The sequence below is a fragment of the Dromiciops gliroides genome, chromosome 6 (assembly GCF_019393635.1).
Source record: "Dromiciops gliroides isolate mDroGli1 chromosome 6, mDroGli1.pri, whole genome shotgun sequence".
NCBI classification, from domain to species: Eukaryota; Metazoa; Chordata; class Mammalia; order Microbiotheria; family Microbiotheriidae; genus Dromiciops; species Dromiciops gliroides.
In genome coordinates this window covers 71,129,283-71,154,577 of record NC_057866.1, presented here as the reverse complement: position 1 = coordinate 71,154,577, position 25,295 = coordinate 71,129,283, and the positions used below count along the sequence as shown (strand labels likewise).

Sequence of the window (25,295 nt, the reverse complement as noted above, 5' to 3'; positions counted from 1 at the left end):
CATCTTGAGAGACATCAGAAAACTTCAGTAATTGAGGAAGGAAGCCTGTCTAAACCCAGAGTACAACTTTTTATGGACATTGTATGGTTCATGACCCACTAGGGATCTTTTAAAAGCAGAGTATTGGTGTTCAGTAAGTTTACCTTTTTGACAAATGATTGTTTTATGGTGTACAATACTCCCTACAACATTTTTACAACAGCACACAAGAATGATGAAATTATATGTTCCTTTTGTTCATTTTTTGGCACCTTTCCCCTCTTTCTTGACTTAAGAAGCCTAATTTTCACTTCGGAGAGGAACATTAAATAAAAAAAGATAGAAAACCTTGAGATGGTTGGATAAGAAGAGAGTAGTCAAAGGAGCAGTTGCTAGCATTCCCCCCGAATGACGTTGCCACCATTTCAGACAGTGAGTTCATCCTCAGCCAGCCCATGACCTGGGAGGCAATAGTTTCATTATGAAATATAATCCAAAATCATTAGGGAAAATGTTCTATTAAAATGAAGAGTGGTTTCTGCCTTTCTCGCTAGACGTTTTTCTTCTCTCGTCCTGCTGGGAAACTTAATAATAAGCACAGAACATTTCATGTGCTGCCCGTGATGCACTAAAACACACACACACATGCATGCGCACACACACACACACATATACACACACACCCCTCTAAAGATTATTTCATATGGAAATTGTTGTACACCCCATTAATTACCTTCTCTCTGAGGAAGAGAAGGGTGAAATGTGTTACAGAATCAGTTCAGAAGACAGAAAATCCCATGCATCTATTATGCAATTTCTCCTGACACAGCACATTAAAATCTGAGGAAGACCATCTTATTGTAAAGTCAGCAAAATACCCCAGAACTCAAAAAAACCCTGCCTACGCACCTCTGCCCATTTCCACAGTGAACATGTCTTCCTCCTTTGTATTGGAAGATTGTGCTACTGCTACCACTATCAGTGTAGTCTAATGTGGCTGCAAAAAGCTGAATGCATGGCCTGAAGTCTTGTTCTCCAAAGTATCCACATAGAAACTGGGCTGATAAAAGAGCCTCTCTTTCCATAATGTTGGCCACTCTTTGTAGTTCTATCCCTTCATCTTGCAACCTGCATGAAATGCATCATTCAGAAGGAGCCAACTCAGATTCATTGTTCTACTAAGTGGTTCTGCTGGGACTTATAATTTCCCAGAGTGTTAAGAGGCATACCCCATTTTCTTGAAGTCACATTTCAATGTATCCTAATCCTGATGGTCTAATTTACTTGAGGTCACTTTGCTAGCATAAATAAATGTGTTTTAATTTGGTTGCATTTCTATTTTTGCCATGTAGCATAATAATAATCTAAAGGTTGCAAGCATTAGCTACCTACTAAATATCTAAAAAGACATAATCAAGTGGACAGAATTGTGCACTAGAAGACTGCTATCTCTCACAATTTAACAGATGCCAAATCTCCCTACTACACATTCAAAACCTAAAATGTGTTTTTTAATTCAACAAATAAACCAAACTAGAGTCTTAGCACCATTACAGGCAATGATTCTGTCCCATAACCACCCAGACATGAAAATGATCCATAAAAATTTGAGAGCTACATTTTTAACAGATGTGGTCATTCCCAATATTCATACCCATCAATTTTTGCCAAGTGAAAAGCTCTTGAAATAGAGAAACCCAGAAGAAAAAAAAAATTAAAGCCATGTACAAACAAGATAAGGTACATGTCATCCTCATTGTCCTGTCTTCTAGCATAGTTATCCTACATCAATCCTACAGGTGAACTTCCATTCCAAAATTTTTATTCAATTATGAGAAGCCATCATTTTATCCTCCCATGCTATAGTCTGACAAACATTAAACATCAAAGGACAGGGGCAGCTAGGTGGCACAGTGGATAAAGCACTGGCCCTGGATTCAGGAGGACCTGAGTTTCAATCTGACCTCAGACACTTGACACTTACTAGCTGTGTGACTTTGGGCAAGTCACTTAACCCCAACTGCCTCAGGAAAAAAAAATTGGGGGCGGCTACGTGGTGCAGTGGATAAAGTACTGGTCCTGGATTCAGGAGGACCTGAGTTCCAATGTGACCCTGGGCAAGTCACTTAACCCCCATTGCCCCGCAAAAAAAAAAAAAAAAAACACAAAAAAAAACATCAAAGGACAATAGTAGGTTATCACCTTGTTGCGGGACTATTTCTCTCTGAATACCATCTAAGAGGAGAACAAGAACAATAAAAAATAAATGTTAATCCTACTATCTGTGGTGGGGCAGCTAGCTGGCACAGTGGATAGAGCTTTAGGTCTATTGTTAGGAAGACCTGACTTCAAATCTGACCTCAGGCACATACTGGCTATGTGACCCTGGGCAAGTCATTTAAGCCTATTTGCCTCAGTTTCCTCTTCTGTAAAATGAGCTGGAGAAAGAAATGGCCAATTACTCAAATATCTTGGCCAAGAAAACCCCAAATAGGGACATGAAGAGTCAGACACAACTGAAATGCCTGAAAAAAACACAACAAAAATGATCTTTGGTAACAGTGAAGTGAATCACAGGCTGACCTTGGAATTGAGCAGGGCTGGGTTTAAGTCCTCCCTCTGACAGGTGTGCATATGGGTAAATCACAGTTACTTAACTTTTCAATGTCTCCAAGTGCCTCTAGAGGTCTATGTTACAGAGGAGTTGTCTATCTTTCTGCATTGCTGGAGAGAGTTTCAGCATCACATTTCCTTATATTAATCAAACCACAAGTACAGAATTTATTTTAAAAACCTAACCTTTACATGGTGGGAATTTTGTAAAAATAAGCTTTTATTTAAGCCTCACAAAAAACCTCAGAGGTTGGAATGGTATTTCATGTAATTTTACAGATAAGGAAACTGAAGCTCTAAGAGATTCAATGACTTGTCCCTGGTCAGTTGGTCCTCAGAATCTGCCCATAAAGAATTATTGGGGTTCATATCTATTGATATCAGACTCTGGGACCTGAAGCAATTCACCCATAAACTTGCATTTTCATTTTGACATAGATGGGGCCTAACTGTTGGTTGCATGTTTACCCAATGTTAGAAGGTACTCTGGCTTGTTTATATTAAAGAAACTAAGGGTTCTTTAGCCCACAAACATTAAATGCCAAACGTCAACTGCCAGGCTTTGAGCAAAGCAAACATCTGAGTTTGCAGTCTTTCCACACTCCCTAACTGTTCCCTCCCAGCTTTCCAGTCCAGAGGGAATCATCAGCTCAAACTCCAAAGATCAGAATGCCCCCAAACAAGCAGGTGTCATAAAAATAAATGGGATCATTCTCTATGAGGGACAGGGGAAAAAAGCAACAAAACAGAACAAACCAAACATACAGGTATGCACATATTTGCAGGCAATGTGTGTTATGATTGTTGAGTGCTGATCACAGCTAGCACACCTAACAGCACTGTCTTGCTCCTCACTCCCTGCCTTCTACATTCTGTAATCCAAAGACACTAGTCCCCTTACTGTACCTCCTCACCTCCTGACTCTGCATTGGCCCTGGCTGTCTCTCGGGCTTGTAATGCACTCTCTTCCTGCCTTTTCCTCCTTGATTCCCCTGCTTTCTTCAATCTCAGCTAACATCTCACTTTCTATAAGAAGCCTTTTTCAATTCCCCCTTAAAGCCAGTGCCTTGACTCTGACATGATTTCTAACTTTTCCCGCATATATCTTCTTTGTGCATAATCGTTTGCCTCTTGTCTCCTCCATTAGACTGTGAGCTCCCTGAGAGTAGGGGCTGGTTTGTTTTTGGTTTCATTGTGGGGGGGGGGGGAGGGGAGTTGCCATTTTTTATATACCCAAGCACTAAGCACAGTTCCTAGCACATAGTAGATGCTTTGAAAAATACTTGTTGACTGACTAACTTTAAGGCTTGTAAAGTACTTTATGTACATTATTTCATTTGAACTCCACCATAACCCTGTGAAGTAGTAAGTACTATAAATATGATCATTCCCATTTGACAGATGAAGAGAAGGAAGTTCAGAAAGGTCCAGACATGTCCAAGGTTACACAGCTGATCTTCTGAGGGACAGGATTTGAATAAAAGCCTTTCTTACTTCAAGTCCTGTATAAAAGGGGGCAGCTAGGTGGCGCGGTGGATAAAGCACTGGCCCTGGATTCAGGAGGACCTGAGTTCAAATCCAGCCTCAGACACTTGACACACTTACTAGCTGTGTGACCCTAGGCAAGTCACTTAACCCTCATTGCCTTGCCAAAAACAAAACAAAACAAAAAAACAAGTCCTGTATAAAGCTCCTCCCTAACAAAAGTTGGTTCATAGAGTCATAGATGTAGAGCTAGAAGAAACCTTGGACATGAACTAGTCTAAATCCTACATTTTGCACATGGGGAATCTGAGGTCTAGAGAAGCCAAGTGAACTTTCTAGTGTCTGACAGATAGTAAGTACTTAATTTATTAAGTACTTGTTGATTGATAGAAACCTATCATTCTGGTTCTCCACCTACCTTCTCAGTAATATTTCCTGAATCTTCATCCAGAGTATTCCCACTAACTGTGGGCATTTCCCAAAGCTCTACCCTAAGCTCTCTTTTTACTCCCTTTATACTATCTCATTTGACAAGGTCATTGGTTCCCATGAACTCAGGTAACATCTCTCTGCAGCTAATTCCCAGATATTATATTTTATATATTTATATATTATGTATTTAGAAACATCATTATATATAATATATTGAAAAAATATATGATACATTATATATGTCTACATATATTATATTTGGAATATATGTATATATGTGTATCTATACACACACACAAACATATATATGTATATGTATATTTGTATATACACAGCTCAAGTATTTCTCCACATAAAACCGGCTTTTGGGGACATCTTGAACTGGGAGTTCCAATGGCTTCTCAAGTTCAACATGTCCAAAATAGAAGACATGGTCTGTTCTCTGAAGCCCTCTCTTCTTCCAAATTTCCCCATTATTCTTAAAGGTACCATGAACCATTCCGATTCGCAATCTTGGGTCATCCTTAACTCCTCACTGCCACTCACTGTGCATATCCAACCTGTTGCCAAATATTATTTATACTTTCCCAGCATCCCCCATACATTTCTTCTTTCCACTGGCACAGATATTGCCCCAAGACAGATTCTCCTCATCTCTCATGGGGATTACTGCAATGGCCTTCCAATTGGTTTTCCTGCCTCAGGTCCCTCCTTACTGCAGCACATCCTCCACTCTGCTGCCAAAGTGATTTTCCCAAAGCACAGATCTGACCATTTTACACCCTCTGCCCAGCAAACTCTAGTGGCTTCCTATTACCTCCAGAGTCCAAGAGAAAGTCCTCTGGCATCCGAAGACTCTCCCAACGTGGCCCATGCTTACTTCCCCAGTCTTCTTGGACTTTCTCCTTCACACACTCCCAAACCCAGACATATTGGCCTATCTGCTTTCTCTCACCCCTGGCATTCTAACACCTGATTTTGTTTTTGTACTGGGTGTCCCTCATTCCTGGAAAGCTTCACCATGTCCCCTCTACATCTTAGCTTTTCTGGCTTCCCTCAAGCCTCTGATGAAATCCCAGTTTTGGCAAGAGGCCTCTCCCAGGCCCAGATACAGCTACTGATCAACTTGTCCCCAGTGCCTTCCCTCGGAAATTACTTTCTTATATCTTTAATGAACATTGTTATTTATATTTCATCTCCCTGATTAGATGATAGCTGAATTCAGGGATTCTCTGTATCTTCAGTGCTAAGCAAAGAGCCTCAACTCTTTGTATTAAGGCAGCTAGGTGGCAAAGTGGATGAAGCACCTGTCATGGAGTCAGGAGGACAAGAGTTCAAATCTAGCCTCAAACACTTACTAGCTGTGTGACCCTGTGCAAGTCATTTCACCCTTCTTGCCTCAGTTTCCTCATCTGTAAAAATGAACTGGAGAAGAAAATGGCAAACTGCTCCATTATCTTTGCCAAGAAAACCCTAAATATAGTCATGCCTAAACAACGACAGCAGCTGGCTTGTGTTGTAATAGGATATTGCCGAGTTCATCCCTGGAATAAACTAAAAACTTAGTCACTCTTTTACTGATGTTACATATCAACATTTTTTTTTCAATCTGAGGTTCAGCTCTATGCCTTGAACATCCCTTCTTAAAGAGAGATGAGTTTCTCTGGCTCAGGCAAGTATTATGGCTGGCAGTAATTAGCGCCAGTTAAAACTGCCTCTGTGCACCCTGGCAGGGAGCTCACCTGTTATCAATAATGCTACCAGTAAAAGCTTACTCTAGGGAGACATTGCCTGTGACAGGCTTTTTCTTCAGGGCAAACGGCCACTGAATGCAGTTCCCACCCCCTCCACCGTCTCTGCCTGGTTCAGCCAACACAACATTTGATGGATGGGCCTCATGAGTCAGTGTCAGAATAATAGGGATACTAATCATTCTCAATCACCTGGCACTATCCCTCTAGGGATCACAAAGGACCTTGCCTGAGTTAATTAATTCTGACAATACCTCTGTGCCCTGGGGAAAATGTTATTACCCCCATTTTACAGATGAGGAGACTGAGAGATGAAGAAATTACAAAAACTTCCCCCAAGGTCTCCCAATTCTCTTTTGGGGACAAAACAGATATTTCTATGTGCCCCCACCTTGTGTCTGCCTTGGCAGTGAAATCCAACAGCTCCTCATTGCTGCCTTCCCAAATGGTCATGTTTTATTAATGTACGCTGTTAAACAGCTGCCACATTTCACCCAAGAGGTGGCCACCTTTCAATCAAGGGTGAAGGGATTCCGGTTTATAACATTTGTGGTAGCAAACACTGAAGCAAAGCTTACCAGGCTTGACATCCATTATGATCCTCTGTTCCTAATGGCTTTTTGGGGAGTGGTTGGGAAAGGGGGACAGGAACCAAGCTTCTGGGCAGAAACTTTCCAAAGTTAGCTTTACTCTAATGGTAATTTGGGGTGGGGTGAGGAGTGAAGATAACATCTGAAGGAGGAAAAACAACATTCAACCAAGATGGCTGAAGTTTTCATGAAGAAAACAATATGCTTGATCATAAAAATTAAAAGTATTTAACATCACAAACCAATGAAAGTGGCTGAGATTGGTTTTGTTTGTTTTGTTGTTGTCTGAAAACTCACATTTATAGAGTACTGGAGGATCTGGGTTCAAATCCTAGCTTTGCCAGTTGCTCGAGCAAAGCCATGTCAGTTTCCTAAATATGTAAAATGAAGACTAAAAGACCTTTAAGGTGCCTTTATGATGAACTAGATGATTTTTAAGCTCTATGAACTTGCAGAAGCATAAAAAATAGAGTGCTAGACTTGGAGTCAAGAAGACTGAAGTTCAATTTCTCCTTTAAATACAGTACTTCTTAGCATTGTGCAGAAAGACAAGTTGATTAGCCTCTCAGGTCAGTTTCATCTCTAAAATGGACACAATAATAGCACCCAGCTCATAGGGTTGATGTCAGGAATACATGTGATAACACATGTAAAATGCTCTGCAAATATTAAAGCTCTATTTAAATTCCAGCTCTATGAAAGAACAGCTAGGTAGAGCAGTGGAGAGTGCTGGATTTGGAGATACTAAGACTCATCTTCCTGAGTTCAAATAGAATTCAGACTCTTAGTAGCTGTGTGACCCTGGGCAAGTCACTTCACCCTGTTGGCCTCAGTTTCAAAATTAGCTGGAGAAGGAAATGGCAAACCATTTCAGTATCTCTGCCAAGATAATCCCAAATGGGGTAACACAGCATTGGACATGACTGAAATGACTGAACAATTATGAAATGTGACTTACAGTTGTTGATAGATAATTGGCCTCAGAGTCAGGACAAACTGAATTAAATTCCCATCTCTGATGCTTTCTGCTATGTGATGATGGGGCCAAGAACTCAGATCCCACAGGCCACACTCTCCAAAATGTGGATCTGCTATAATAGAGGGAGTTTCACTGGGGAAGTTCCCTATACAATGAAATTATAAGTCTTGATCTACAAACCTCATCACCACCATCCCCAAGAAAAATCCTATATAACACCAAAAGATTCATAGAGTATTTTACTCAGAAGAACCCCATAAAGTAAAAACACAATTATTCTAATTCGACAAATAAGGAAAGTAAAATTCAGTAACATATAAATGACTTGTTTATATTCACTTAGCTAGCAAATGTCAGAGCTAAACTTCAAACCCAAATGTTCTGATGCAAGGTCTTGGTGTCTTTCCCATATATGAAACTGCCTTTCAAATAAAGAAACTTAAGTTCCCTTTTACTGATTCTTCAGCAATACTGAAAAAAAAAATGACCAACCAGAGTGTGGAAAACAATCCCATACAGAGAGAAACAATTAAAATATTTTTCAGGCAAGATTTGGTGAAGTTCCTCCCAGTTTTATAAACAATAAACAAACTGGAAAGGTGAGATGCTATTCACCAACAAAACTGGTCCTATTGTAATGAAAGTCTGGCACATGAATTGGTCACTTAAAATGGTGTTACCCACATGGAATATGCTAGGGACTTCCTTCGTGGAGACTAGAAAACTCATGCACGTATGGGTATTCTGTGTTGGCCTACCATGTAGATGAAAGCATACTTTTTCATTGGATTTATAGTTGGAACTGTCTGTGGTTTTTAAAACTCCCTATCGAGCACTAGCAGGGCTTTTCCTGAATTCTTATCTGAGGAAGAAGAACTCTATCATGACACAAGGAGTGTGTGTAGGAGGGTGGGGGACTGAGGTCCTCCTCTCTTTCCTCCTTGAGCTGTATGGCCAAGAGAATGGATCTGTGGCCTTTTCCTTCATTCTTTCCATTCCCATTTTCCTATGTGGAGAGAGCCCAGGAGCCATGGGAATCTGGGAATCCAGGAATCTAGGCTTGGTATTGCAGCCAACCCAGCAGCTAAGTCTTTAGGAGCAAAGGTCTGAAAAGTCAGTTAACTGGGCTTCAGCCTTGAACCTGGTGAGATGCATGAGCTAAGCTGATGTGAGGGGAAGTGGTTATGCCCGGCAAGTGTTGGGAATGGGGGATGTTATATATTTGTTCTTGCTATATCTTTGAAATGGATATCCCTTGGTAAAAGGTAATTTGATGTTAAGCACTTAGATAAAACTGGGGTGCTAGTCATAGCACCTATATAATAAAATAGGTAGGAGCTTGAGCTGACGGCAGAGAAGAGAGATTCCCTAACATACTCAGAGTACTAGAGAACCCAAGGTTAGGGTAAAATGTTAGACTGGCCTCCAAAGTTGTGTTACCCTGGGATTAAGTGAAGGAAGGTAAATTTCTCCCTCCTCCCCTACCAATGGTGCTGCTTTCTCTCCTCTTTCATCAGTCCTACACCAGATATAGGGTACCCTTGTGAAAGAGGCAAGGAAGTATAGTGGATAGAGCACTGAATTTAGAGTTAGAGGTCACAGGTTTGAATCCTGGCATTTCTACTTACTACCCCAATGCAAGTCACCTAACCCATCCTGGCCTCAGTTTCCTCATCTGTAAAAGGAAGAGGGTCAGACTAGATGATCTTTATGGTCCTTTCTAGCTTTAAGCCCAGAGAATCCTAGGATCCTACTTTCAGAATACAAACTAGGATAAGTGCTCTCCATGGTCCTTCTACCTATCATTTTCCACCATCCCCATCAGAATGCATTTATCCTTTGTCTCACTCCCTAAGGATCTGGTTAGGTAACAGAAACAAACCTAGTCAATGAATTTATAATAAGGCATCCTTGCAACTCCCAGAGTGCTTTGTAGTTCCCTCTCTCATGCATTTAGCCCATTCACATTTGCCTTACATTGATCTGCATCCCTGTCTGATTTGCCCTATCAGATAAGCTTGTTGTACCAGATTTTGTCCATCTTTGTTTCTACCTCAGCATTTTGTACGGAATAGAGATTTGGAGGGGGGGGGGGAGTGTTGGGGGAGGTATGGGATGTTTTAATTGATTATTTCATTCCTAATTGGTGATTTCATCAGTATACAGAACATTGTGTGTGTGTGTATGTGTGTGCATGCGCGCACGCACGAGCATGTGTGTTTAAAACGCTCTGATCCCTGTAGATCACTTACTCTGCCTGTAATTTACACTTTAAGAGAGTTTCCTGAGCCACTGAGAGTGAAGTGACTAGCCCATGCCTCAGAGGCAGGACTTTCTGACTCTGAGGCTAGTCCTCCACAACATGATGGTGCTATGCCTCACTGCACAGAATATGCACTTAATGTTTGCCAGATAGATAAAGGATGCTTGCCAGGAAACACAATCACATCTTTAAAAAAGCCCTTCATGCTTTAGCCAAAGATGGAGACCTGATGGTGGGAATTTTGAACACTGGGCCAGGCCAATGGGAGAGATCATTTTGGACAGGGAACATTTGAGTGTCTTTCCAATCATAACGCACAAGCAACACTCTTCTCTATCAGCAGGTAAGGCTGGCCTGAAGAGCCGCCCTCTACTTCTAACACAACTGTTCAAGCTGGCCTTCTGGGTGATGTAAAGAATTGTTATTTGAGGTTTTTATGCCTTGGCACGCACTGGCCTGGGGCTCCGCAAACCACACGGCGCTCCACCCACTGGATGTAACCATTGCCAGGGCTCTGGCATCTCATGTCATCACCACTCCCCGACGCCTACATGGGCCTGGCAAAATTATAATGATTGGAAGCCTAGTGAGGGCAGTCATGTGTTTGTCGGAGCGGCCATCCTATTGGCTGGGGCTGTATGGGGTGTTTCTAGGTTTGGGGGAGGAGAATTGGGCATTCTAGGTGGAAGCTAGAAAGCAATAGGCATTCTGCTGCGTATTTTCAGCTGATTCTTGGGCAGTGGTATTTTTTCAGGTATTATAATTTCCCTTTCCCCATTTTATTTCGTTTCCCTTGATCCTACTGATCCTGTTTGTGTTTGTTTGTTTGTTTGTTTTTTAAGTTCATTCTTGTTAAAATAAATCTTGTTCTGTTTTGAGGGAGGCTACCAGTCTCCTTCTTTCCCCCAATATTGCAGCAAGCTGCTTAGCTAGCACTCCCCAATTAAAAATTGGTCCCCACAGTTTGAACAGAAAGGATAACAGGATCAGAAAGGGGAAGAGGCCTTAGAGGCCATATAGGACAGCCATTTCCTTTCACAAATAATAAAACTGAGCCTCACAGATGTCAAGTGAATTGTCCAAGGTCAAACAGATAATAAGCCAAGGAGTGGAACTCAGGTCCTCTGATCCCAAGTCCGGTATTCTTTCCACCAAGCCAGCTGCCTCTCTACCGGAAGCTTCTCTTCCCCATGTCAGCCAAGGGTCTATTTCTCTCTTCAGCCTTGCACTGCAAAGGCCTCTCATATAATTACCCCCAATTTAATCTCTCTTTCTTGAGGGCTAAGAAGGGTTTCTTTTGCATATACTAATTATCCTGGCAAGGATGCCTAGTTCCCAATTTGTAGCACAGACAGAGTTAATAATACAAAATACAGAAACGTCTCACACTGCCTCTTCCTAATAGAGACTTCTATTAAGAAAGGGCTGCTGATTCTAATATGAAAGTCTTGTCCACTGCCCCAGGAGCAAAAAAGGACAATCCAAATGCAAAAGCCTAATGCCAAAAAAATAATAGTAAGATACGAAGCTTCTGGCACTGTTCTCAGACCTGCAATGAAACTGTAAAATATGCCAAGTCATGATTATGAGAACATTAAGGCTGCTCCTGGAGACAGAATCAGAAGATCAGTAAAGGTGGTAGAGTCTAATTACTATTATTAATAATAGCAATAGTATATTCATCTCCATATCAATACGAAGGTTATTGTTGACCTTTGCTTTCAAAGATGATTTTAATGCCATTATTTCTCCATGCTAGATTTTCCTTACTACAGAGGCATTTGTGAGCTAATAAAAGTACTGATGAGCCTGGGATTTGATTGATACTGGGAACTCCCAGTTGAGGCCACACCCTTTACCAATGAATATTCAAAGATTCCCACCCAATTTATAGGTCTATATCACTGAGGTTAAGCAACTTGCCCAGGGTCATAAAGCCAGTTTTTGTCAAAGGGAAGACTTGAAAACAGATTTTCCAAGATCTTAGGCTACCTCTCGATCCACAATGCAACCCTGCCTCCCAAAAGTGTTGTTGTTCAGTCATTTCAGTCATGTCCGACTCGACATGACCCCATTTGGGATTTTCTTGGCAAAGATACCAGGAGTAGTTTGCCAGTTCCTTTTCCAGCTCATTTTACTGATGAAGAAACTGAGGAAAACAGAGGTAAGGGATTTGCCCAGGGTCACATAGACCAGATTTGAACTCAGGAAGATGAGTGTTCTAACCACACCCACTCTTTCACAAGCATTTTTAAGAAAAGTGGAAGACAGGCTATATAGTTTAATGGAAAGGACCCTGAGCTGGAAGCCTGGAGACCTGGAATCTGGTCTTGGCTTCTCCACTAAGTTGCTATGGGACTTTGAGGAAGTCACTTCACCTCTCTCAGACTTTGGTTTCTCATCTGTGAAATGATAGCCTTCAGTTAGGTGGTTTCTGAACTCCTTTCTACTTCTAACATCTTAAGCTCTGTACCTTCAGTGTAGCAGCCAGAACTTGGATACTGGCTTGTTTCATTTTCTCATGGAAAAACCTTTATAGACCCTGGGCGGGGGGAAGCTTATAATGGGTTTTCCTCATTCCCACCCTCACACTAGAAGAGAGATATTTCAAGGACAGAGATTTTAAAAGGAAGCTACAGGCAGAAGAAAGGATTATCAGAGTGGGGAGAACACCAAAAAGAGAAGACAGCAAAAAAAAAAAAAAAAAAAAAAAAAAAAGCAATGAGGCTATGGGAAGCTTCAAAGAAGGGACAAAGAGAAGAAAAAGGAAGCTGTGGCAAAGAAGTCATGGAGATGAGAGAAGTCACAGTAACCCCAGACTGCCAGATTAGAGGAGACTGGGGCAATGTCTTATCACTCAACCAGCTAGAATCAGTTTGTGAGATTATATAAATACCAGGGAAATATCCTCCAAGAAAGTGCTCTGGTGACGTTGAGAGAGAGAGAGTAAAGATAGAGAGAGCTGATGACCAAAGCCTTATGGTCCTCACATGGATAGTCAAGAAGTGCAAGACTAAAAATTTGGTCTAAACCATGATAGGTTCAAAAGTAAAATAAGAGAGAGGGAACCTTCCAGTAGCCAACCAACTCTAGTAGCAGGTCTTCTCTGGGGGTGTTAGGGAATGTTATCAGATTAGGTAGACATTCAACTGCTGACCAAAAAGCCCAAGAACTCAGCGTAGGAAAGATAGCAAAACAACTATAACCTCCTGCGTGAGTCACCACAGCTCACAGAAAACCCATACATGTGATACCGGCTAAAACCTGTCCAGATCTGATAGTCTTCCAATCACAGGCTCCACAAGGAAGCAGAAACCTGCATGCTCTTTGTTCCTCGGGTAAACTGAGCCTTGAAGTGCCATCCATAAAACCAGAGTAAAGTGTTAAAGCAGGAATGGAGTCAGTCAAAGAGGATCTATTGATAGTGAGCCCTTCCTTTAAGGTTCAACATGGGTGCAACCTCCTTAAGGAAGCCTTCCCTGGTTCCCACACTTCCTCATTTTGACTCAAGTGACCTTTCCATCCTTGACTTTTTACTTTCTCAGAGCATCTTCTCTGTCTCTCTCTCTTTCTGTGTGTGTGCACATATATGTATGTATACATATGTACATGTATTTATACATACACATACATGAATATATGTATCCATACATATATGCATATGTGTAATTTGTGCTTAAACTCTAATTAGCATTATAATGGTTTGTGTCCAGGTCTTCTTTGTTAGATTGTTGACTCTTTCAGGTCAGGCACTGAGTCTTTATTCCATTTTTTGGGATCCTTATTGAATGCATAATGTTATCCATAGTAGGCATTTAAATATTTGTGGAATGGAATCAAATTGACTCAACTCCCATATCGGAAAGGAATCAACATTCTATTGTCCACAGGCCACAAAACCTAGATCCCACACTGACCAAAATGTTCCTAACTTTGTCATGATAGAGTGAATGACTGCATTTTCTATATAAGCAATGTTGTCATTAACAAAATATCTAGATCAGTGGTAGCTCCCCTTTTCTTTGATAATTCTACCAACAACATCCACTTTCAAACCAGGGTCCAAAAACAAGACAAAATTCAACTCGGTTGGGCATTGAAAGAAAAAGCTGCTGCCGTAAAAATCAACCCTGAGCTTCCTCTTCTCTCCCCAAACAAGCCTAAAATTACAGTTATAGATTTTCCCATTTTTTCCAAAGATAGAAACTACCGGTTTCCAGATATTCCTTAAATGTGAAGAGCTTCAATATATCACTCCTGGTAGAAAATGAGCTGACAATCCCTGTGCACCTGGGTAGAAATGGCTTATGAGAAGCAGCCAGAATTTTGATTCACCTCCTGATAAGATCATTTTTATATGACTAAATGATTCTATGTAGATAGCTAGATTAAGCAGTTATTAGGTACTTAGCGTGTGCTAGGCTCTTTTATTAAACCATATGTACATATAGTTTAATATTATACTATTAAACTATTTATACATGAAGTTTAATGCGTTAAGTACTACTAAACACATAGTTTAATAAAACATGTACATATATTTCATATAATTATTATATATATAATAAAAAAGACTTAAACAGTTTTAAGGTTTGAAAAAAAAAAAAAAACAACCATACAAATATTATTACATTTGCTACAATAATCCCATGAAAAATGAGGAAACTTGACTAATATGGTAATGTTTTACATAATTGCATATGTATAACCTATATCTGATTGGTCACCACCTAAGAGAGGAGGGAGGGGAGGGAGGGAATGAGAGAGGGATAGAATTTAGAACTTAAAACTTGAAAGAGAAAGAGAGACAGAGAGAGAGAGGCAAAGAGAGAGACAGAGAGAGGCAAGGAGACAGAGAGAGACAGAGAGAGGAAGGAAGAAAGAAAGAAAGAAAAAAGAAAGAAAGAAAAATGAGGAAACTGAGTTTCAGAAAAGTTATTTTGTAAATGACAGTAAGTGCCAGAAGCAGGTTTACAATCCATTTCAACTTCAAATCTAGTCCTCTTTGCACTATACCATCCAGGTTTTCAAGAATTAAAGAGATGAAATAGAGATAGATAGAGTAAAATAAAGAAATATTAGCATAGTAAGAAGAAAACAAATAGAAGGAAAAATACATGTTTAAACTATCTATTTTAGAATTATAAGTGATATGAATATATATGTATGTATACACACATATTTATATATTTATACAAACACAGACACACTTTTTTTTTTGCCTAGTTGATTTCATTTATGAAGATAGATCATGGCATAGAAATTCCTTCTACCAAAGAAATTCCCCAGCTGCTCTACAAATGTTATTATTAGGGAGTAGCCCAGGCCAACTCAGGATGAACTGGTTTGTTCAAGGTCACATCACCAGGAGGTATCAGAAGCAGAATTTGAACTTTATCATGATGCCCTTATATCAACATATATAGGTGTAGAGTACATATTTCTATGTATACACAAGTGGATGTGCATAAATATACATATTTAAATCTATCTAGGCAGCTAGGTGGTATAGCAGATAAAGGGCTAGACCTGGACTCAGGAAGTCCTGAGTTCAAATCCAACCTTAAAAACTTTAATAGGTCTGTTAAACTGGGCAAGTCATTTAACCTCATTTTGCCTCTGTTTCTCAACTTTGAAATGGGAACAATGATAGCAACTAACTCACTAGTTGTTGTGAGAATCAAATGCAAAAATTTTTGCAAAGTGCTTAGCACAGTGCCTGGAACAAAGTAGATACTATATAAATGCTAACTATCATCATCATCTCCATCACCATCTAGAGATAGAGCTATAGATACATTTCAATACTTTCAGAACCAGACATCATCCTAAAATATTCATAGATAAAACCAGCAAGAAGAAAACAGAACTAATTGGTCAGTATTCCTGTGGCTATCTATTCTCAATACAATTGACAGTGAAACCACTACATGTGGAACATAGCACCTCAAAGCCTGGTAATCTATAGAGAAGTGTGGAGAATTTTCAAATTAAAAGGGTCCTTATTAGGAAAACTATTAACATAATCAACTACATCAATAAGAAAACTAACCAAAATCATACGATTATTTCAATAGATGCAGAGAAAGCTTTTGACAAAATACAGCACCCATTCCTAATAAAAACACTAGAGAGCTTAGGAATAGGTGGACCTTTCCTTAAAATAATAAGCAGTATCTACCTAAAACCATCAGCAAGCATTATATGTAATGGAGATAAGTTAGAGGCATTCCCAATAAGATCAGGGGTGAACCAGGGATGTATGTACATTATTACCTATAGTATTAGAAATGTTTAGCTTATAGCTAAAGCAATAAGAGAAGAAAAAGGAATCAAAGGAATTAGAACAGGCAAGGAGGAAACAAAACTATCACTCTTTGCAGATGATATGATGGTATACTTAGAGAATCCTAAAGAATCAACTTAAAAACTGCTTGAAACAATTAACAACTTTAGCAAAGTTTCAGGATATAAAATAAACCCACATAGCACTAGCCCTGGAGTCAGGAGTATCTGAGTTCAAATCCGGCCTCAGACACTTAACATTTACTAGCTGTGTGACCTTGGGCAAGTCACTTAACCCCAATTGCCTCACAATAAATAAATAAATAAATAAACCCACATAAATCATCGACATTTCTATACATGACCAACAAAGTCCAGAAGCAAGAGATAGAAAGAGAAATTCCATTTAAAGTAACAGTAGACATTATAAAATACTTGGGAGTCTACTTGCCAAGACAAACTCAGGAACTCTATGAACACAATAACAAAACACTTTTCACACAAATCAAATCAGATCTAAATAATTGAAAAAATATCAATTGCTCATGGATATGCTGAGCTAATATAATAAAAATGACAATTCTACCTAAATTAATTTACTTATTCAGTGCCATACCAATCAGACTACCTAAAAATTATTTTATAGAGCTAGAAAAAATAATAACAAAGTTAATCTGGAAAACAAAAGGTCAATAATATCAAGGGAAATGATGAAAAAAATGCACAGGAAGGTGGGCTAGCTGTACGAAATATGAAGCTTTTCTATAAAGCAGCAGTCATCAAAACTATCTGGTACTGGCTAATAAATAGAGTGGAGGATCAATGGAATATGTTAAGCACAGGAGACACAGTAGTAAATGACTTTAATAATGTACTGTTTGATAAACACAAAGACTCCAGCTTCTGGGATAGGAACTCAGTATTTGACAAAAACTGCTGGGAAAACTGGAGGAGAGTATGGCAGAAACTAGGCATAGACCAACATCTTATACCTTATACTAAAATAAGGTCAAAATGGGTACATGATTTAGACATAAAAGGTGATACCTTAGGTAAACTAGGAGAGGAAGGAATACTTTACCTCTCAGATCTTTGGAAAGGAGAACAGTTTATGACCAAACAAGAGATAGAGAATATTATGAAATGCAAAATGGATGATTTCAATTACGTTAAATTAAAATTTTTTTGTACAAACAAAAGCAATGTATCCAAAATTAGAAGGGAGACAGAAAACTGGGAAAAATTTTTGTAGCCAGTACTTCTGATAAAGGCCTCATTTCTAAAATATATAGAAAACTAAATCAAATTTATAAGAATCCAAGTCATTCCCCAATTGAAAAATGGTCAAAGGATATGAACAGGCAGTTTTCTGATGAAGAAATCAAAGCTATCTATTGCCATATGAAAAAATGCTCTAAATCACTATTGATTAGAGAGATGCAAATTAAAACAACTCTGAGTTACCACCTGATACCTATCAGATTGCCTAACATGACGAAAAAGGAAAATAATAAATGTTCGAGAAGTTGTGGGAAAATTGGAACACTAATGCATTGTTGGTGGAGCTGTGAACTGATCCAACCATTCTGGAGAGCAGTTTGGAACTATGCCCAAAGGGCCATAAAACTTTGCATACCCTTTGACCCAGCAATACCACTATTGGGTCTTTTTCCCAAAGAGATCATAAAAAGGGAAAGGACCCCACATATACAAAAATATTTATAGCTGCTCTTTTGTGGTGGCATGGAATTGGAAATTGAGGGGTTGCCCATCAATTGGGGAATGGCTCTGAACAAGTTGTGGTATATGAATGTAATGGGATACTATTGTGTTGTAAGAAATGATGAGCAGGTGGATTTCAGAGAAAACTGGAAGGACTTGCATGAACTGATGAGTGAAATGAGCAGAACCAAGAGAACATTGTACACAGTATCAACATTGTGTGTTGATCAACGGTGATAGACTTGATTCTTGGCAGCAATACAATGGTACAAGATAGTTCCAAAGTACTAATGATGGAAAATGCTCTCCAAATCCAGAAAAAAGAACTGTTGAATTTGGATGCAGATCAAACCATACTATTCTATTCTTTTTGTTGTTGTTGTTGTTTTTCTTTTTTGAGGTTTTTCCTTTTTGCTCTGATTCTTCTCTCATTATATGACGCATGCAGACAATAGTTTAATGTGGTCATACATAATATAATGAATATCAGATTGCTTGCTGTCTTGGGGAGAGGGGAGGGAGGGGAGGAATGGAGAAAAATTTGAAACTAGAAATCTTATAAAAACAAATGTTGAAAATTATCTCTAAATGTAACTGGAAATAATGAAATATTTATATAAAAAAGGGTCATTAGAGGTTCATGTGAAAAATGCCTGTTAAAAAAATGAACTATAGATGCTCCTTCCTAAATGAGATCCAGAATTTTTCAGAGTTCAGCTGAGTTATCTACACAAGTGGATCCAACAAATAGATGTAGAATGTCTATCGTACAAACTGGGTTTTGTCATTGAATAGATAGCCCATAGTACTGGTTCATCATCGGTATATTTCTATGGACCAGACCCTCTAAGAAGGACAATAAGCTGGGCCTATAATTGAATAGAAGCAGGAAAGTAGACTGGATTATTGTTAGGAAACTACTGTGTGCTTTTAATGATCTCAATATTATCCCTAAACAAAAGCTTATCTTTTAAATACCACTATTCTTCCAATGATACTAAATGAATGCCAGTCATGGAAGAATGGAATCTCTAACTAATTAAAATTGCTGGTCAAATGTTCCAAAATCACAAAGAGCAAGCTTGGCCTCAAAGAAGAGAAGAAGAGGACACTTCTCCCAGTTCTTTTGAAGAACTGATGGGGTGGGTATCCCATGGGTGTGCAATGTGTGTTGTCAGATTTTTCAATATATTAATCAGTTTTACTGACTTTTTTTCCTTTTCTTTATTAAATTCATTTTTTAAAGGATGGCTCTCTGGGAAAGGCAAAGGGAAGTATACAAGAAGAAAATTAGGTGATATAAAAACAAAAGGCATCATGGGCACATAGACAGTGCAGTGGATAAAGCGCGGGCCCTGGATTCAGGAGGACCTGAGTTCAAATCTGGCCTCAGACACCTGACACTAGCTGTGTGACCCTGGGCAAGTCACTTAACCCCTCATTGCCCCCTCCCCAAATCTGGGAAAAACAAAAGGCATCAATACAATTTATTTTAAAATAAATGTGCTTTTTACCCCCTCTGCTTTGGTGGTACACACCAGTAATCTAAGATTCTAGTACTAGGATATCAAAAGCTAGCAGATCTCTTGAGTTCTGAGCTAAGCTAATCAGGGCTTCACATTATGTCTGGAATAATATGGTGACCTCCTCAGTAGGAGGGCCAGTGGAGAGCTACATGGTATCAATGAGTAGACAACACATTACAAGCTAGGTATTAATCAAGAGAAATTGGATAAGGGTTTATCAGATAGTTATACATGTAGACGAAGAAAACAAAACAAAAGGTGGGTCAATCGCATGGTGATGGAGTCCTCATGCTCTTGTGGTCTCCACATGATGAAGAAAACTACGGGAAAGCCTACAGTATGGTGACGGATACCATGTGGAAGATTTCTAGGAAGATAACATACCAGAGTCACAAAGAGTGAGAGGGTATAGTAGGGTTATGCTTTCCATCAATGAAGGAAAGAGCCATATTGATGAGCTCATGATCAGTAACATAACAAAGTACATATCCATCAACAGATTAGTTTGCTTTCATTTACACTATGATTTGCCAGTACACTTATTTTGCCACTGTAACTGTCTAAACTATTTAATGAGTGGTCGCCAATAAATTATAAACTTTAGCAAGAGTTAGACTTTTAAGCATTTATTAAGGAGAATAAGAATTTGGTAAAGAGAGAGAAAAAGGCCTAGATTCCTATCTATTAAAGGGAGAGCACATTTCTAGCTCCGCTCTCCACCAGAGTCCAGAGGAAAGAGAGCGAGCCTGAGCGCCAGTCCTCTTCCTTCCTCCTCCCACTAGCTGGCGTCACCTTCCTGACTCCTGGTCTTGCCCTCAAAGACCTTCCCTTCATGGGCAGAACTCCTCTACAGTAAGTATCCAGCAGGTGGCGTTATTCCAATCGTTACAGTCCCCCCTGTTGTTCCTCAAGAAACAAAATGTTTCCTTGACGGAACAGTAAAAAGAATATAATAACTATTGCTAACTAATAATATGTGAACAACAATATAGAAAAGGAAGAGAGGAAAGTTTTGTCCAGAGGGGCGATTTTTTTTTTGTCCTCATGAACCAACGCTTTGACATTAGTCTTGCAAAGGAGGGCCTCTGCAGAGAATACATGTTACAGATGGTGTATATTATAACAGAAAGAGAAAAAACACAACAAAAACAACAAATCAAAACTGTTCATTTAAAGTCTCTGAAAGTCTTTTCTCAGATGTCCTCTAGGTGTAGTCATGGAATGGAAGTCTTTTCAGGGTTGATGTGTGGATACTGGTAATCAGCCAGGAAATTTCCTACAAAATATGAGCTTAAACACAACTTTAAATAGCTTTGTCAATAATCAAATCCAACAATGAAAGTTCTCAAAAACATGTCTAAGGGAATTCAGAATCTTGGTTGTTACACATGAAACATATAATAAACAAATTGACCATTCTTTAAAATTATAATATTACTATAGTCCCCCCCTTATGGAGGTAATTGAGAAGACAATTGCTGCGATATTAATTATTAAAATAATTTTTTATCTTTGTTTCATCACTTTTTGCATCATCTGCCTAATTATCCTCATCGCCATTATGAGAAATTAGAAAATCTAATATAATTGTAACAGGTGTCAAGGCCAAATTCAACACGTTATTTATCATGACATCTGAGATAATATGGGGGTTACCATAAAAGAACAGAGAAATGATGGGATATGAGCATTCCCACACTTGAGCAATATATACTGCCCATGCAGTATGCCAGGTCCTAAAATAGGTGGATGGAATATATGTCCATGCCACCGAACATATTGGAGGAAACTGAGTCAGACTTAATCAGATGCATGGGATTGAGATGTCCATGGCATCAGGCATATAGGAGGGAGCATAGGAAGCCAGGTGTAGGAGTGAGATGGGTGGGATGAATACTTCCAGCCATCTGTACAATATTGTGGGGAAAAAATAAAATAAAATATTAAACCAAGAGAATCCAACCTCAACATTAGTCAAAAGCCGTTCCCTCGGCCATACCTTGACTTCATGCATGGTCTCCCCTCATGTGACAGTTCAGTGTCTGCTTTTGCATGTATTCCTCTTGTGATTGGATGGCATCTTGGCCAACTGGCATCTGATAACTCAGAATAAAGGCAATTAATGTCTTAAATGATAAGTTCCCATAATCCAAGTCTCCATATGGATTAAAATTGAGGATAATAAATGATTGCAAAAAAATGTGAATACATCTTGACTCAGAACACAATATATAATTACGCAACAATTTCAAATAATACCCATTTTTTTTACTTAGTATACAATTACTTTTGTGAAAAATCTGAACATATTTAAATACAAGTTAAAGCACAACAGAATCTCAAAGAAAACTTTTTTTTTGAAAAAAGAAAACTTTTACAAATGTTCCCTCTTTTTTTTTTTTGAATATGCTTATCAAAAATAATACTTCTTTACACTTGCCATGGCAACCAATTTGCCAGGGAAATGCTTCAAAGAGTTTGATCAAATAATCAGTTGAGAAAAAAATAACAAAAACAAACAACTCAGAATATGGGAGCACAATACTCCTAGAATTAACAATTGTATAATAAAAACAAAACCATCTTGCAATGTTTCAAAATTAGATAGATAAATGAATAGAAGAAAATACACATGGAACAATAAAAGACAATGAAATTCAAACTAAGGAAATATAAATGAATATGAACTTAATAAGAGTATTATAAAATATAAACTTGATCACATGACTATAAAAAACTTTTACAAATATTCTCCTTGTTTAAAAAACAAAGTATAAAACACAACCTCAAAAGCATGAAAATCTCTATGAAAATAAACCCATACCATTAATTTCAAAATGTATATGTAATAGCATAGAAATCCTATGTAACCTCTCGAACTGATACTGTTAATAATCTGAGTGAATTCAGAACACTCTTGATTCCGATATCTAAAATCCCCAATACTCATATCAATACCTTGCTGCTTACTTCTACATTTCTGTAAAATATATACCCTTCCATGGCAAAAGCAGAGTCTTGAACTATGTGATGATTGTCATTCTTATTCAGCTTAAGTTTTTCTTCTTTAACCCCTCTATATTGTCTGTCAGTCCTTTTCACCATACAAATGCCTTTATAAGATTACTAATGAAAGACAAAAAGCAGGTTAGCAAAATTATGAACAAAACAAGCATATCTGGAATTTAAAGAGTTTCTAAGATTGTCTCAAAAGCACAGCCAGGGCGGGGAAGGGCTGAGCCTGAAGCTGCAAATGCCAGGTAGAAAAAGTTGAGCATGCCGCATCAGATCTCTGGACTTCCCAGGCAGGGGAAGCTATGGGCTTGGCCATAGGAGGAGTAGAGGGTGGGGTCTGGAGAGGAGGGGAGGGACCAGAGCAATTTGAATCAGACTTGATTTTGAACTCAGGCCTGGATTCCTCTTCCCCCCACTTGGCCTCCAGGCACTAGGGAATTAAAAGCTTCTAGAGGGTGGGTCATTGCCTCCAGGCATGCAAAATTAAAGCAACAATTAGTGTTAGAACTGGGAAAAGCTGTAGGAATCTCTTCAGGTTTCTCTGAAAAAGCATGGTTGGGAGAGGGGGAGATATTTCCTTGTGTGAGTAAGTTGCTGGCTCTTCTAACAAAAATAAAAAGAAAAATAGAAAATCCACAAAAACAAAGCATTAACATGATCTTATCTCCTATTTGTCTGGTTAAACAGACTAAAATCAAAAATAGGATAATTAGGGAGTTTAAAAGGTCCATTCGAAAAAATTTAAAGGAAAACACAGCCAGTACACCAGTACTTAGCAGTTAAAGGGAGAGGGAGGGGAAATTTCTTACCCAACCAGAAGATCAGAAGTAAGGTTCAGCTTTCCTCTTCGTGGTCAGCCATCTGTAACTGTCTAAACTATTTAATGAGTGGTCGCCAATAAATTATAAACTTTAGCAAGAGTTAGACTTTTAAGCATTTATTAAGGAGAATAAGAATTTGGTAAAGAGAGAGAAAGGCCTAGATTCCTATCTATTAAAGGGAGAGCACATTTCTAGCTCCGCTCTCCACCAGAGTCCAGAGGAAAGAGAGCGAGCCTGAGCGCCAGTCTCTTCCTTCCTCCTCCCACTAGCTGGCGTCACTTCCTGACTCCTGGTCTTGCCCTCAAAGACCTTCCCTTCATGGGCAGAACTCCTCTACAGTAAGTATCCAGCAGGTGGCGTTATTCCAATCGTTACACCACCAAGAATTTTCCAAGTCTTTTTCTCTATCTATTCAAATGGATGGGCACTCATTGAGAAAATGAATCACATTTTTTTCTTTGTATTAATAAATTATCATTAGCTTATTGTTTATTTTTTCTTTTTAATTTATTAATTAGAATCTTAAACAAAACAAAGCTATCTCTGTTCTCAGACAGAAGAGGCACTCTCCTTATTGTATGGTCTGAGAATGCAGGGAAAGACACTTTTATCAGTTATCTGTCCTGTGTTTTGCTATGGTATCTAAAACTCTATCCACTAGAATCATACATTGGGAGACCATTGTTAAATGCTGACATCTTAATTAGTTTACAGGTGCAATGTCTGGAGCTCTTTTAAACCTTCATCTTATTCAGGTAGGCATTCTATAGTTGAATCTGAATTATTGTACAATCCCAAATTCACCCTTTCTCTGAGATAAATCCCAGCTCTGGGTACCACAGTACCAAGCATGTTCACTTTTCTATGGGGGTCTCTAATGACTGGGATAAGGAAGGAGGATACACCATTAGCCACAACCTCCACCCCACCCTCACCCCACCAGTTCCCAGATGTTTTATTCCCAGCAGTGAGCTTACCAGTGAAACACGGTTCACCAAATGGAAGGAAAGGCTCCAAGTCACCCAATCCTGCATTCCTCTGGGGTTTGCTCCCTCCCCCTTCCAACCATGACTCAAAGCAACAGGACTCTGTGGCTAGTTTACATACAACAGTGCCCATAGGACGCTCCCTTGCCACTTCCTGAAGTACCTTAACTAAATGCTACTTCTGTACATTGGAAATGGAAGTGTTTTCAAAACAGCCTCATGTGCTCCCTCCCCCTCATTTTGCTAGGTTACCCTACCAGAACAATGCATTGGTGCTTTAGAAGCCACTTATACATGGGTAATGCTGGTTTGATCAGCTCCCTGGAAAAGAATAGGTACCTAAAAGGACAGGCAATGTCAGAACTCTAAGAATCCACATTTACAAATAGGTAGAATCTCAGAAATGAGTGACAGCTTAGTCATCAGCTGGTCATCAGCCACTTTCTTGGGTCTTTTCTTGTTGAGATAATGAAGCAGGTTGGTCATTTGTTCCTCTCAGAGGAACATTTACAAAGGAGTCCCAGGATAACCACATCTTTTTTCTCTAGACTGGACTTTTGACCCTCCTGGATTTTCTCAGATTTTCTCTACAATAAATACTCCTCCAATGGGGTACCTTCTTCTCCCCCTTCTTTCCCCATCCATTTTCCTTTTGTCATCTTCCCTATTAGAAATCAAGCTCCTTGAGGGCAGAGACTGTTTTGTATTCCCTGCGTGCATTTGCTTGTATTCCCAGTGCTTAAAATGGTGCCTGGCACATCATAAATGCTTGTCAACTTGTTGATGCCAAGAGCAGACACTCTGGTAGCCCTGTTCTAGCAATGCAGACAAGAAAAATGCAACCCAGG

General features: G+C 39.1%; 1 pseudogene; it reads left to right on the top strand.

The window, feature by feature from the left end:
- Nucleotides 1-387: 387 nt before the first annotated feature.
- Nucleotides 388-25,295, top strand: part of LOC122732008 — a 44,465-nt pseudogene continuing 19,557 nt past the window's right edge.